At 44.7% G+C, this 15,357-nt stretch overlaps 1 long non-coding RNA gene across 1 annotated transcript in view; it reads right to left on the bottom strand.

Annotated features, from left to right (window-relative positions):
* Positions 1-13,666, bottom strand: part of LOC114216018 (uncharacterized) — a 48,505-nt gene extending 34,839 nt beyond the window's left edge. The window contains exons 1-3 of the long non-coding RNA XR_003610667.2: positions 13,059-13,666; positions 12,756-12,958; positions 12,169-12,621 (exon numbers count right to left, since the gene is read on the bottom strand). This is a non-coding gene — a long non-coding RNA (uncharacterized LOC114216018). The remainder of the gene's footprint in view (positions 1-12,168; positions 12,622-12,755; positions 12,959-13,058) is intronic.
* Positions 13,667-15,357: the final 1,691 nt, after the last annotated feature.

The following is a 15,357-nucleotide window of genomic DNA, read 5'->3' as shown; positions in this document are numbered from 1 at the left end:
TAATTCTGTGATAGCAATCTCTACTGACAAGATTTGCAAATCTAATCATTTATTAATGAAACGTGTCTGGTGGATTGTGCCCAAGATCTTCCTTAGGTCTCAGCCTCTGCAGGGCTGAAGCCCTTGGCTAACTGCCAGCTTGCTCTCTTGCCGCGATATGACATTGGGATTTCCAAGGTCCTCGCCAGGGACTCTCTGAGCTCACAGGGACATTCAAAGATGGCTTCCAGGCTCAGCCCTGCTCTAAGGACCAGCAGGATGGCCACTTCACAGCATGAGTAGAGCCAACATGGTTACTTCTATTCATAGAAAAACATTCTCTGAGGATCACAACACGGGTGTGCGACTTTAAGTCATGGTGCGCGACTTTAAGTCATGGTGCTGACGGGAACGAATCTTTCAAGCTGTATTTGCATTGTTGCTACTCACCCTGATGCAGAGAAGGCTTAACCTGACTCTTGACTAAGACATTGATTTTTCCTGGAAATTTCACTGTGGTTTCAGATATTTCAAAAATCTCAGCCTGTTTCCTTGGCAACCGTCTAAGCCTTATTCCCTATGAACCAATGTGGCATGATGCATCGGTAAACAGCCAAGCAGCAGTCACCCAACTTGCAGGCTTCCTGAAGATTTCCTGGAAAGCAATCCCTGCCCCGAGCTATTTCTCAGGCACTGTTGTTGATATTCCACAGAGCGCAGCTAAAAAAATAATAAAAGTTCCATAACCATGTGCATGGGGAACAACAGCGTTTATGGAGATAATGAAATGCAGAAATGAAAACCCCTCAGCAAAGCCCCTTTAGATGTGCCTAAGCTCTGTTCATTAATCTGTGATAATTAGACTTATTTGCAGAGGTTAACAGCAGTGGCACATGGTAATTAAGCACTCCCTCTCTACCAGAGGGACCTAAAATGCTTCTCGTATGACGTGTGTCCACTCTTGAGGACATTTTGTGCTTGTTTCACAGCTCATGTTTCCTATAGGAGAAAGGAACTATATTCTATACCACCAGGACCAGACCTTACTTTCTATCATGAGTGGCAACATCAAATTCAAGTTGTAAGCTCTGCAATGAGAGTGACGTAGGGTGAGAATTCTTGTCTCCAAACACTGACTGGCTGTATCACCTTGGGTGAGTTGTTAAATCCTTTTGCCTTAGTTTCCCCATCTGTAAAATGGAGATAAAAATATCTCCATCAGCATGTTGCTGTGACTAATAATGACAACAATGATAATAGCTAACACTCATTGAATGTTTACAATATGCCACGCACTATTCTAAGCCCCTCACCTATACCTGTTAAATCTCATTTTACAAATGAGGAAATTAGAGCACAATGGACCGAGTACCTTGCCCAAGACTAAAACTTTGGGAGCATATAAGTTCATATACTTTGAGGCATCCAAGTCCCTTGTGAGCAAACTTCCCCAAAATGGACATGGACTCACTATTCTGAAAAATATATTTTCTCTCTCTCCTCTAGAATAAGAATAATATTTATGCACTGAAACAACTTTGTCCTTGGCAACAGTCACCATGTAGGTTTAGGCTAGGCACTGTGGCATAATCCTATCTATGAAGAAATCCATTAATAAAGAATTACTGGAATGCACAAAAGAGATGTTCCGCTTCTCCCCAGTTGTAACAATTGCACTAAATGAGAAAGTATATGCAAAGTTCTTAGTATGGTGCTTTGTGCATACTAAGTGCTCAATAAACAGTGGCTAGCATTATTACAGAACTGAATGTGCGGGAGAGCTGAATAAAGGATGAATCATATTTTTCACTTCACTTATGCACATGACTATGGACATACTCAAGAATGCAGTCATCCCTAAGTTCATACATAGTACAATTTTGATCCATTCCAGTGCCATTTGCAGCATTAAAAAGGAAGAAGAAGGGGCCCCTGGGTGGCTTAGCTGGTTAAGCACCTGCTTTCAGCTCAGGTCATGATCCCAGGTTCCTGAGATCAAGCCCTACATCGGGCTCCCTGCTCAGCAGGGAGTCTGCCTTTCCCTCTCCATCTGCCTCTCCCCCAGCTTTTGCACTCTCGTGCACTCTCTCTCTCTCTCTCAAACAAATAAATAAAATCTTTTAAAAAAAAAAGGGAAGAAGAAATGAAACTAAACCCCTATCTTATACCATACACAAAAATAAACTCAAAATGGATTCAAGACTTGAATGTAGGACCTTAAACCATAGAACTCCTAGAAGAAAACAATTGGTAAACTCCATGACATTGATCTTGGCAATATTTTTGGGGGGGTTGAAACCAAAACAAAGGCAACCAAAGCAAAAATAAACATGTGGGACTATATCAAACTAAAAAGCTTCCACGCATCAAAAGAAGCCATCAACAAAAGGAAAGGTAAGCTAGGGAATGAGAGGAAATATTTGCAAACCACATATCCAATAAGGGGTTAATACCCAAAATATATAAGAAACTCATATAATTCAATGGCAAAACAGAACAAAACAAAAACCACTAACAATCCAGTTAAAAAATGGGCAAAGGACCTGAAAAGATGTTTTTCCAAAGAAGGCATGCAAATGGCCAACAGGTACATGAAAATGTGGGTAACATCACTATCATCATCAGGGAAAGGCAAATCGAGAACACAGAGAAAAGAGAATGCTTGCACACTGCTGGTGGGAACGCAAACTGCTGCGGCCACAATGGAAAACAGTATGGCGTTCCTCAAGAAACTAAAAATAGAACTACCATAGGATCCAGCAATTTCATGTCTGGGTATATCTCCAAAGGAAACAAAATCACTGTCTCAAAGAGATCTCTGTGCTCCCATGTCAGCTGCAGCATTATTCACAATCGCCAAGGTGGGGAAACAGCCCAAGGGTCAGCCGACCTATGAATGGATAAAGAATATGTGACATACATATATATATATATATATAGTTGAATATTTTTCAGCAGTTAAAAAAAAAGAAATTTTGCCATTTGTGCCATGGATAAAACTGGAGGGCATTAAGCTCAGTGAAATAAGCCAGACAGAGAAAAACAAATACTGCATGGTATCACTTAGCTGTGGAACATAAAAAATAATAATAAAAATTGAACTCATAGAAACAGGGAGAGTAGAATTGTGGTTGCTAGGGTCTGGTGGGGGCTGGTATGGTGCAAGGAACTAACTAAGGAGAGGCTGGTAAAAGGGCACAACTTTCAGTTATAGGATGAATAAGGTCTGAAGATCTAATGTATAACATGATGACTACAGTTGATAAGACTATCATATAATTGAAAATTGCTAAGAGAGTAGAATTTAAGGGTGCTCTGCAAAAGAAAGGTAAATATGTTAAGTGATGGATGTGTTAATTAACTTGATGGTGGGAATCACTTCACAATGTCTATGTATAGCCAATCATCATGTTGTACACCTTAAATATATTATAATTTAGTCAATTATACCTCAATAAGTATAGAGAAAAAAAGGAGGAAGAGAAAAAAGAGAAGGAGAGATAAGAAGGCAGGGAGGGCTTAGGGAGGGAGGATAGGGAATGGGGAAAAGAGGGAGGAAAAGAGACAGAGACAGAGAGAGAGACACAGAGAGAAGAGAGAGACAGAGAAAGAGAGAAAAACAGGAAACATACCTTTAGAAAAGTAACCAAACTTTCCAGTCCTCAAATCTAAGAAAGTGGAATTAAAAAGTCTCAGGTCCTAAGAAGAGGAGAAGGGTTTTTGCTGTATTTAAATTGCTACCAAATCAGAAAGTGGTAACAGAATAATAGCTGCTTTTCCTCAAGACAAGGGTTCATTTTCAACTAATATTCCAGGATAGCCTCACCTTTGTTACCTTTGTTCTTTATTCATGTCGTGGTTGAAGCCATCCTCATGTTTCTCACGGGCAGTCTAGAATAAGGATCTCCGCAGAGAAATGAAAACCCAAAGCCCAAGCTTGGCTGATTTTCCACACACAGCTGGTACATTCATTAGCAGTTCCTGACTCTTCTCTCTGCACCAGTGTGCAAATGGGCAGCATGGTGCTTGTTTTTGCAAATCCTCTTTTTTACTTTTTTTTTGGCTTTTGAAAAACAAGCATTGACACTTCCCACAAAGGAAGAAAATCACTTGCAGCACCAAGGAAAGAATTAAAGGAGCTCTAAGGAACGATCTGGGAAGTTCCACCAGTCCTCATTCACATGGGAAATGGGTCCCACACATTCCTGCCTCAGATGAGAACAGGAGAGCTCCCGTTTACTCTTGGTCCTTACCTCTGTCCTCTGACCTGGATCTCCCCTGCGAAATCAACCTTATTCGGCTTGTGGGTGCTGCCACTGTTACAGAAAATGGGGCAATGCAGGAGCCAACACAGCCCTGGTTGTTTAAGGGGCTTGGGGGGGGGGGCGGTGAGGAGGTAATTTTCTAAACTGGCAATAAAGAGCATATTTGGGTGGGGTTTTACATTCATGCACAGAAAGGGACACAAGATCTAACTCATTGTTCAGGAGGAGACCTTCCTATGCCACCGTTCTATGGTATTGAATGAACTCAATGGAGCGGAGCTTTCCAAAACCATTCATACATCTCTTCACATTGTCAGATTTCCGGCACATGCATGATTCTTTCCATTTTCCTTTCATTAACTGGGCCAGACCGAATGTGAATTCCAGCCTTTACCTGAGAGCTGACCCGTCTTCTCATTCGATAGTCCCTTTATTTAAGATTCCTTTTCCCCTGGTTTATGACAGCGGATGTGATGATACAGATAAGGTTCTATGTGTGATTATTAAAGTTGTGTGTCTTGTCCTTGAATTAAGAGAATCTAAGCTGAACAACAAAGATTGGAAGAGATAGAGAAAGATTCCTCTTGTTAAAGTAAATTAATTAGTTGGATTTATATGAGGAGACAGAAGGGAGGAAGCCAGGCTGTGTCCCATATTAATAACTCACTTGGGAGAAGCCAGATTGGATTGAAAGCAAAAGAAGGGGGCGGGGGGAGCACTGTGCCAGTTTATAAGAGAAGTAGCCTTGGTTTTCCTCTCTTTGCACTCTATAACCCTTACATCCACAGACACACATCCTCATTCCTGACATGAAAATGATGTCATCTTTCTTTTTGACTCACCAACCAGACTACATTAATCCCCTGCCGCGTGAGGGCCAGCAGGAGGCCACTGAAGGGACTTCAGGCCTGTGAATAAGTGATGACCCAGTGGTTAGGGGCGGCAGCCTAGATACATTCAGGATGCATTAAAGCAATTAGCTGGAAGAGGAGCGAGAGTATAATTTCCAATCCCCAAGAAAGACCAGGCCAGGCTTGGAACAGGGTGAGGAGCTCTACAGCTGAGGGCTGGAAAGAACCACTTAGCAAAACAGCTTCACATGAAAAGGAATGTGGTGTCCATCCCTTGGCCTTATTTGATACTAGTGCCATTTAGGGGGGGATTTCAGGATCATGGGAGCCATGCAACACAAAACTTGTGCAAATCAGTGTACTTGAAGCAGCCTTGTCACAGATGAGTCCAAATCATGGTTTGCAACCTGGTGGCCCACTGGGTAGAATCTGGCCCAGGAGTGTTTTTTGCCTGACCTGACTTTGGGCCAATATTTAAAAATCTGGAGACTTCGCGAAACACTGGCAAGTCTGAAAAATGCTGGGCTGGCCTTCCTGTCTGACACCAAGCTGCTCAAGCTGAGGGCAGGCTTTCCTCCTATACCCACCTTGTGCTCTGCACGGGACCACGGGCCTCACCACTCCCCACCACTGTCCTCCTGACCCGCTTCACTCATTTCTTTGACTCCTTTCCTTCTCCATGGACCCCGTAGGCGTTTGAGCCTGTGACATCTACTTTAAATGGCTTCTGAGTTAGGCTCAACCAGAAATAAAAGGTTAGAATCTGGAGTTCCTCAGTGCAGTTTGCTCCTGAAAGGTTGGCCTCTAGCCTTGCATGGGCTAGCCTTGTCCACACTCAGCTCCTTCCGCCCGGTCAGGAAGGGTGGCCCTGAAGTGACCATTAGAACAAAGGGATAACTGAACGGGATTTTAAATTCAGCGACAACCGCAGACTGGGGCAGTATTGACGCCCACCAGAAGAAGCACAGTCAAAAATGTCACAAGTTAAATAAAATGCCAGCCAAAGCATCTCAGAGATCCAGAAAGTGCTTGGCATATTCTGTGACGCGTACTTCACAGAGCAGCGAGATGTGAGAACTAGCCCCTGCCGAGCAGGAACTGGCTAGCCAAGGCCCGCGGCGCAGATTTCTCCGCATAAGCACTTGCCTCTTTCCATGATGTTCCCCGCTTGCTTAAGTCAGTAGAGCTTTGTCTAGACTGTGTTTCTTGTTCAGCTCAACTTCCCACTGGAAATGTTTAAAGACAAAAGGGCTTCGATGACGTAAGGAAACCAAATCACACATCTTCTAAGAAACTTCCTCCTCCTTCCCACCCTCCTCCGAGCCCTCAGATGCTTTTCTCACTTCTTGCTTTTAATCTCCCTTCTTGTCCTTCGCAACCACTTAGCCCAAATGGGAATGAAGTGCTAAGTGGCTGCCCCCCCTCCTTCTAGCCGGACGACATCTCTGTGCCCCTGAAAGGCAGCTTCCAGACTGCGACTGGCACCAGAACCCTATGTTGGCAATCCCTTTGCTGAACACTAGAGGACAAGGCATGGTTGTAAAAGGTGGCTGAGAAACCTGTGTGACTAGAGTGCCCCAAAAGAGACTTTAACTGCAGTAGAAAGTACCTGGTACTGGGTCAGAAAATGAATAATTCAAACTTCCCTCACATGCTGAATTAACCTTGACTCATTTCATGCTTCCCTGACCCCATCACCCCAACTTCTGCTTCTCTCCAGGCTGGAGCTGGCTAGAGTCACTCAGGTGTGCATTTTAGTCCCTCCAGGAAACTTCTTCTGCTCTATTTGGATCACAGAAAGTGAGAACAGTTGGATAACCGGTGCTCGGCGCCCTGAGGAACGGATGTCATATGGAAGCCTAAAGTGACAGGTCCTTGGGGCACTTGGGTCCTTGGGGTGGAAGATGACCACCAAAAAGGCTTTTCACTAACACTGATAGCCAGAAGCCAAAGCATCTTGGGCTTTAGAAAATGTCCCTCTTCCTAGTTTCACAAACACTTATTCTTTTTAAGATTGTTTTTTTCCATCTTCCTTACTCACATTACCACCATCAGCAACAACAACCTCTTTCTCCCCAGACCCCAAAACCCTCCTGCCTGACTCAACTCTTGGAAGGCCGAAGAAGGAGGGATTCTTACCTGCTTTAAAGTCTCCTCTTCTGTCCCACAGTACAATTACAAATGTGGCGGTCTCTTCTCCCTCACTTCCCATATGGGGAAGCCACACAGGGGAGGACACTCTGAAAGCTTCACTTTGACCTAAATCATCCTCATAGGCCTTTCCCTCTGATGAGCTTGGCGGGAGGAGAGGACCAACAGACATGTGAAAAAATGCTCAACAGCACTCATCAGAGGGAAATGCAAATCAAAACCGAAGGTGAGGTGTCACCTCACACCTGTCAGAAGGGCTAAAATCAACAACGCAAGAAACCACAGGTGCTGGTGAAGTTGTGGAGAGAAGGGAGCCCTCGTGACTGTTGGTGGGAACGCAAGCTGGTGCAGCCATTCTGGAAAACAGCTTGGAGTTTCCTCAGAAAGTTCCAGCTAGAACTACCTTACGGTCCAGTAATTGCACTACTGGATATGTTCCCCAAAACACAAAAACACTAATTCAAAAGGATACATGCACCCTGATGTTTATTGCAGCATAATTTACAACAGCCAAACTATGGAAGCAGCCCGAGTGTCCATAGATTGATGAATGGATAAAGAAGAGGTTATATATATACATATATATACACACACACACAATGGAATATTATTCAGCCATAAAAAGAATGAAATCTTGCTATTTGCAACAACATGGATGGAGCTACCAAGCAAAATAAGTCAGTCAGAGAAAGACAAATACCATATGCTTTCACTCATATGTGGAATTTAAGAAACAAAACAAATAAGCAAAGGAAAAAAGAAAGAGAACGAAACAGCAAGAAACAGACTCTTTACTATAGACAACAGACTGATGGTTACCAGAAGGGAGGTGGGTCGGGGAGTGGGGGAAATAGGGGATGGGCATTAAAGAATACCCTTACCATGACCAAAAAAATTTTTTTTAAATAAATACTGTGTGTCTTAGAGGATATGGCACTGAAAGAAGATTGTATACTCTCAGACAAAAATACATCTGGGTTTTGCCTTAAGAAGCTTGTACTTTGGGTAAAAACCATTATGATAAAGTAATTTCTGTAAGAATTCTTTCAACACTGTCCAACAGAACTTTCTGCAATGATGGAAATGTTCTTTATTTGCATTGTCCAATATGATAGCCACTAGCCCCATGTGACTGTTGAACACTTGAACTGTGGCTAGCATGACTGAGGACCCTGTGTTTTTTCATTTTCATTTAATTATTTTAAATTTAAATGGACACATGTGGCTAGTGGCTACTCTATTGGACAGCACAGGACTGGATGGCAAGACATATCCTATTCTCTGTTTCATTTTTTTAAACCAGTCTTAAGTATATCTAACTTCAAACACATCCTCCAGAAACTCTGTCGGTGTTATCAACAATGGGGAAAGAAGGAAACAAACATTGGATTAAGTGTCCTCTAGGCACCAGGACTGGGAAAGGTGCTTTCACACGTGAACCTCATTTGTGTTTGGTTGAAACCTCACAACTCTGTTATAAATTCTATTGTTCCCATTCTATACCTGAGAAATTCGAGGGGATGAATTTCAATAAATGGCCTAAAGTCACTAGATGAATAGCTGGCGGAAATGGAATCTGAGTCTTTGGATCCTGCCTAATAGTCTTCCCATTTTAAATAAGTGGTGTGATTCCCACTGCTCTCCCCATTTCACAGAGGTGGAAAACAAGTCATTAATTACAAAAGAAAGGCTGTGGGAATGAGTGGTGGCCACAGATGTTTGTGATCTGTAGCTACAAGTTTCCTTCAGATCGAAGTGCATGTTGGCATATCCAGGGAACTTGTACTTCTTGGTGCCAACGGTGTGGCAGGCAGATCTGAAATGACTGGTTCAAAGTCACTCTTACTGCTTCTGAAAGATGTTTGAGACCCGCAGGGAGGAGGAGGTGTTTATGAGGCAAAAGCTATGTCTAGGGACACCTGAGTGGCTCAGTTGGTTGAATGTCTGCCTTTGGATCAGGTCATAATCTTCAGGTCCTGGGATCAAGCCCCACATCGGGTTCCCTGCTCAGCGGGGAGTCTGCTTCTCCCTCTGCCTCTGCCCCTCTTCAACCTCACTTCTTGTTGTGTGCTCTCTCGAAAAAAAAAAGAAGAAGAAGAAGAAGAAGAAGAAGAAGGTCTGTCCAGAGCAAGAAATCAAGACGTTTCCAAATGCAATGGTGTAAGAGTCAGAGAGAAAGCACCCTTCATCCGGAATAGCTCCACACCTTGACTCTGGGAGAAAGTAGGAGAATTACCAAGATTTGGGCAAGTTGACTGAGGTACTTTTTCTCTTCCCAGGCTACAGCCAGAACCCCTGGGTCCAGTACCAACCAGAGGGTAGTGAGGAGAAAGCTTTTCTCTGCTGGTAGCCATCCACCCAGAAGTTTCCTAGAAGGTGATGCTGATTGTAATTAGAGCCTCATCTGGGGGGGTGGGGGGGAGGTTTTCTCAATTCCCAGTCCTGCAGATGCAGCTGGTGGCTGGGAAGCTGCCGGCTGGCACTCTCTGCAGAGAGAGTCTCAGCTGCTCTTCCCATCTAGAATCATCACTTGGGGGCGTTTCCCAGGGTAGGGGTTTTGAGGGTGGGGCAGGAGGGAGGACGGTGGCGTTGGCCCTGGAAGGAGGTGATGACCATCACGCAGGTGGCTGTTCACAGCATGTGTCTGCCCCTAGCCTGGCAGCAGACTGCAGTTACCTCCCCGCCCCCCCCCGCCCCGGTCCCTTGCTGGCTGCTCATTTTCTACACCAATGAGCTCTGAGGTGACAAGTTCAATTCCCAGCTCTGTCAAACCTGCATTTTCTTCCCTGACCTACTTTTCCCACTCTGCAGTGTTTGGAACAATGCCTCTCTCTGTTCCCTGTTTAGACCCATCTTTTGCCTGAGCTGGTGCAGAAACCCAGGCCTCTGCCAGGCTTTTTGCCTTGAATCCCTGACAAGTGTTGATGGGAAAAGAAAAAAAGAAGAAGGAAAAAAAATCCTCTCATAAAACAGAGTTCAGCTCTCCCACAGACGCCCAGATTCAGGAGGGAGTAAATGCTCCTGTGGGTAAGGAAAGAAATCAAAAGGTCATGCTTCTCCATTCACACCTCTCCCCTGCACTCCCTACCCCCCACCCTCACCTCCCAGGCACACCGAGATGCCGCTGAGGTGATGCCAAGAACACTCCTGACCTCATGAACAGCAAAAAAACAGCTGCTGCTGCATTTCCTGGCTCTAACCGAGGCAGGGTCCCCGACTGCTCTCCTCCACATGCCCAGAGAACTCCCCCTTGGGTGAACGGCTCCTGCGAGGAGCAGGGGCAGCCTCTCTCAAAGGCTCTTGAGGACTGTCTGTGGCTCTGACCCCACCACAAGACTTTTCAGGCTTATGGCCACAAGGTGCTATAGAGAGAGTAGCGTGATCGAGGAGGTAGCACATGTGAAGATTCTTTGTGATCTGTAAAGCAAATCTCATCTGCAAGTAAACGTAGGATAATCTGACACAGGAAGAGGTGAGTGGCAGAGAATAACGATAAAATCATAGCCATCCTTTGTTTACCGATTGCTGTATGCCAAGATTGTTCTGTGTGCTTTCCTATGTACTAAATGCCTACTTGTCCTAAGACCCTACGAGACATGCACTACTATCACCCCTATTTCATAGATGGTGAGGTACAGGGCAGAGGCTAGGATACGCGCCCACAGAGTCTGCTCAAAGCCTGCACCTGTTACCTCCAGCTTGACTCTGCACCTCCAACCCTGCTAACGCTACCGTCTTCTGCTAGCTCTCCCCCACTCTCTATCTTCCAGTCCGAGATGGAGACACTGCTATGTCCTTTCCAGCACTGCAGCAACCCTCTCCTCCTGCCCCATCAAAGCCCAGTCAAGACCACTGTGGCCCCGTTCCTCCACATGAGCTTGCAACAACAGGCTCCCCTGGGACACCCTCCCTACCTCAGTTATTCCATGCTTTTTCTCTCCTAAGACGATCTGGGCAAACCTATTGCAAATGCCACCTTGGGGACAGCTTCTGTGCTGGGCACAGATACAGCCATGCCTGAGCTCACATCCTCTGGTCCCTCCTAGTCTAGGGGAGCACATCTTATCAGCCCTGTTTAGGCAGGTGTCAGAGGATACATTCCCTTTCCTGTGTAGTCTGCTGCTATGTGAAGACACATTGCTTACAGCTGTAGGATCTACCCTGCAGCTGTGAGAAAATTTGCCCCTGACATCCTAAGGAAAAAACATGGAAAGGAAAGTCCCAGGAACTTGTTGAAATCATTGAGTTGCAGGGTACTGACCCTGGAGCTGCCAATTTTCAGATCGATCGTTTGATTTAAAAAAAAAAAAAGCAAAAAACTTCTAAATTTATATAATTCATCTACCCCTAGTTAGGTCTTCTATTACCTACAGCCCAAAGCTACTGACTGTTAGAGGCACGTAAGAGCGGCCCTCCAGAAAGGATGCTGAGTGCCTCCTTGTTCTCCATGTCAGTCTTGCCCTATCCCGACGTGCACCGCACCTGCTCCCCTCCCCGAGAGGCTCCAGGAAGGATAACCTGGCCCTCCTCCTGCCTGAGTTCCTGGCCTTGGCGATCTCTCCTCCTTCTGCAGGGAATACCCCTCCCCAGATATTCACAGGGCTGCTTTCTTCTCTTCACCCAACTCAAAATCACCTTGACAAAGAAAAGCCCTGCCAGCCACCCAATAACTTCCTAGAAGGTCTCAGGCTGTGTAAGTATCTAAATTGTTTCAAATCTCCCTGCATGGGCACCTGGGTGGCTCAGTTGGTTGGGCGGCTGCCTTCAGCTCAGGTCGTGGTCCCGGGGTCCCGGGGTCGAGTCCCGCATCAGGCTCCCCCTCATGTTCTCTCTCTCTCATTCTCACTCTCTCAAGTAAATAGATAAATCTTTAAAAAAAAGAAAAACCTCCCTGCATTCCACAGTGTGCCCATCTTACTCACCTAAAACATCGCCTGGGTCATAGCAAGTGTTCGGACATTGGTGTGCAATCCCCGGCTTCTCCCCTGCTGTGTTTGTTATGGTGTCTGAAAGGGTCCTTCTCCCCCTCCTCCTTCTGCTTTTTTCCCCTCCTTTTCTTCTTTCTTCTCTTCCTTCTCCTTTGAATCCAACTGATGCCCTTTAGCTTCCATCGATGGTACAGATGAGCTCTTTTACAAATTAATCTTCCCAAATTATTAGAATCACTGTCCGTGTTCAAGAGCTGAAATCCCAGTTTGATCATTTCCAGTGAGGCTGGGTTTCTAGGGTATCATTGTAAATGGGGATGCTTTGATGGAATGACAATGTGGGGATGTTTTTAAGCTTCTTGCATTCGTTTCACTATATCATTATGGTGGTTTTCAATCTTTCAGACATTTTAATCTATGCTTAATTATGCTCGTTCCCAGAGGCTCCTTAAAAGCAAATGACACAATTTTTTTAATCAAATAAATAATACACATGAGGCCTACTAAGACTTGATAGAAGCCTGTCTGATCAGCTAAAGAGGATGACTGGGAGGCAGGAGTTTGGCAGAGTCATCACTCACCCTTCTGGCATTTCCAGATACTCAAGAAAAATCTTCAGAGCCCAGGAAGATAGGGTCTGAGCCAACCATGTACCCTAGCTTCTCCTCTCAGCTGGGATGGAACCTGCTGAACCTGATTGCTCTTAGTGATCAGTTTACCATTCAGAAAGGTGACTGTGGTTCATCTTCCTTTCAGAGGAGGCAACATGGAGTCCATCTGGCTGCTTTGAGAAAAGGAGAAAGAGGTTCTGTCATAGTTAGTTTGGCCTGCTATAACAAAATACCATAGACTGGTGGCTTAAACAACAAATATCTTTATCTTACAGTTCTAGGAGAGTTCAAGGACTCTTCCAAGCAGGCTGGGGAATCCAAGATGAAGGCACTAGCAGATTCAATGTCCATTGAGAGCCCTCTTCCTGGTTTTCAGATGGCCACCTTCTCATTATGTCCTCCATGGCCTTTCCTTGATGTGTATACAGTGAAGGGAGAGAGAGAGAGAGAGCTCATTTCTGACCTTCATTTTATAAGGGCATTAATCCCATCATGAGGGCCCTATCCTCATGACCTCATTTACTCCTAATTACTTCCCCAAGGGCTTACCCCATCCCCTTGGGTATTAGGGTTTCAACATATGAATTTGGGCATAGACACAAACATTCAGACCATAGCCGACTCTCCTACTGCTTTGTAATAATGACAAGAGTCAGTGTAAGACTGGGGCATTGGACATCCCTTTCTAGGGCAATCTGGGACCTCTCAGCTTGGGATGGTCATCTGCTGATTTAGCCTGTCCAAACATGCTACACTCTGCACATTTCCCTTGTTGTGAGCAATTTCAGAAGGACTATCAGTTAAGGTCCTTCACCCTTATCCAGCCAAGAGGTTGGCATGGGCCCAAGCTGGGTCAACCCAGATTGTTCTGGAAATTTTAATCTTGAACAGAACAAGGACACAAACTCAAGGTGACCCCAAAACACAGGCACTTCCCTAAAGAGAGTGTCCCTTACTTTCTGCTACCTAAATTCTCAGGTGCCTATACTTTCTGATACTTGGTCTTCAGCTTTGGCTCTTAATAAATGACTACTACATATCCTTCAATTAATTGCTTTTCTTCCCCCTGTGAGTTGCCAGGTTAATATCTGCAACTTCACAGTAAAAGGACCCTAAATTATAGACTTTTTAAACAATGAAGCCCAGAGCTCTACACCTGCTCTCACCACTGAGGCCTCAGAATATGTTTATGTTATACATCCTTTACTAACTCTGGTAATCAGTGTGAAAAGGGCCCAAATAATTGGAAAAAAAAAAAATCACAGGTCACTCTCTCTCTGGTTTGCTGTAGAAAACAAAATGGCAGTTGCAAGAAGCTAAGGGGAAAAGAGTCTTTAAAAGAAAAAAAATCTTATCTGTCTTAAAAGCCATGAATGAAATAAAGGAAACAGTGTTCATAACACCTGACTCACATGATTACCATGGGTCAGCCATCAATATGTAGATAGAAAGAAAATAATTGGCATAAGCTCCTTGAAATTTCTGCCTACAGCCTCCCCAAGGAGGCCTTGGGGAGATTCAGACAGCATTTGAACAGCTAGGGCTTAGTAATGAGAACTGACATTCTAGTGTGTAGTACAAAAGACACTTCCCTCTTGGAAGCAGGAAAAATACTTTAATCAGCCAAAAAGTTGCTACTGTAAAAAAAAAAAAAGAAGAAGAAGAAGAAAAAAAAAAGAAAGAGAGAGGATAAAATAACCCCCCTCATTTATTGTTTCTCTACCATTGCTAGGCCTATCTCCTACTAACTGTACGAGCCCCTGTGCCATCATCTGTGCCTACCTCATTAATGCCATTTGCTCATCGCTATGCCAGAAAACCCAGCTGATTAACAGGAAATCCTGAGCTGAAGGTTGCCTGGGTTTCAAGTTGCGTATGCACACAATTCACACTCCATGTGTTAGGAGCTCCCTCCTTTCCTAAAATCGCTCAGTGAGTCTGGAAAGTGGGAAATCGGCTTTGAATTGTCTCTGGCTCCTCACTGACCGGTCAAACCCCAGGGTGCCCATGGAATATTTGATTAGTTGTAAACTCAAAACAACCATCACAAAGAAAGATAAAAGGTTAAAACCACAAGCAAGGCACCCCAGAGTGAACAGCCTGAGACACTGGAAAAGGTAAGCTGAGAAAATACTCAGACCCCCTCTAGCAGAAGCTAGAGATAAAACAAAGCATGTTTCATGCCCAAGGCAGAAAATTAAAAATTGAGCAGGTTCCATTCTGAGAGGTGTATGTAAGGTGAGGCCTCCTTCTTCATACCCCACCCCCAGCCCCTGTCATCCTCTCTGGAGTCCAGTCTTACCTGCTGGCATGCTGTGTTTCTCTTTGTCCCCTCACTTCTAGCTGAGAGAAATACCCCATTACTAACAAGTGTGCTTACAGTGTCATCAACAGACAATATTTTCAAGGCAATAATCACAGAAAACTTTAGTGAGGCACCAGATCCTGAGGGCTTTGGGTGTGCACTTTGGGAATATATGCATGCAGACCCCTTTGTACAAATGACCAAACACATCCTTGAACACATTTTCGGAATCTAAAGGCTGGAACAGGGCCAAGGTCATGCCCCCTT

This window comes from Eumetopias jubatus, unplaced genomic scaffold (genome assembly GCF_037043125.1).
Source record: "Eumetopias jubatus isolate StellerSeaLion01/CBP00866 unplaced genomic scaffold, mEumJub1_p1.0 scaffold_3, whole genome shotgun sequence".
Taxonomy (NCBI): Eukaryota; Metazoa; Chordata; class Mammalia; order Carnivora; family Otariidae; genus Eumetopias; species Eumetopias jubatus.
This window is presented reverse-complemented; position numbering and strand designations above follow the sequence as displayed.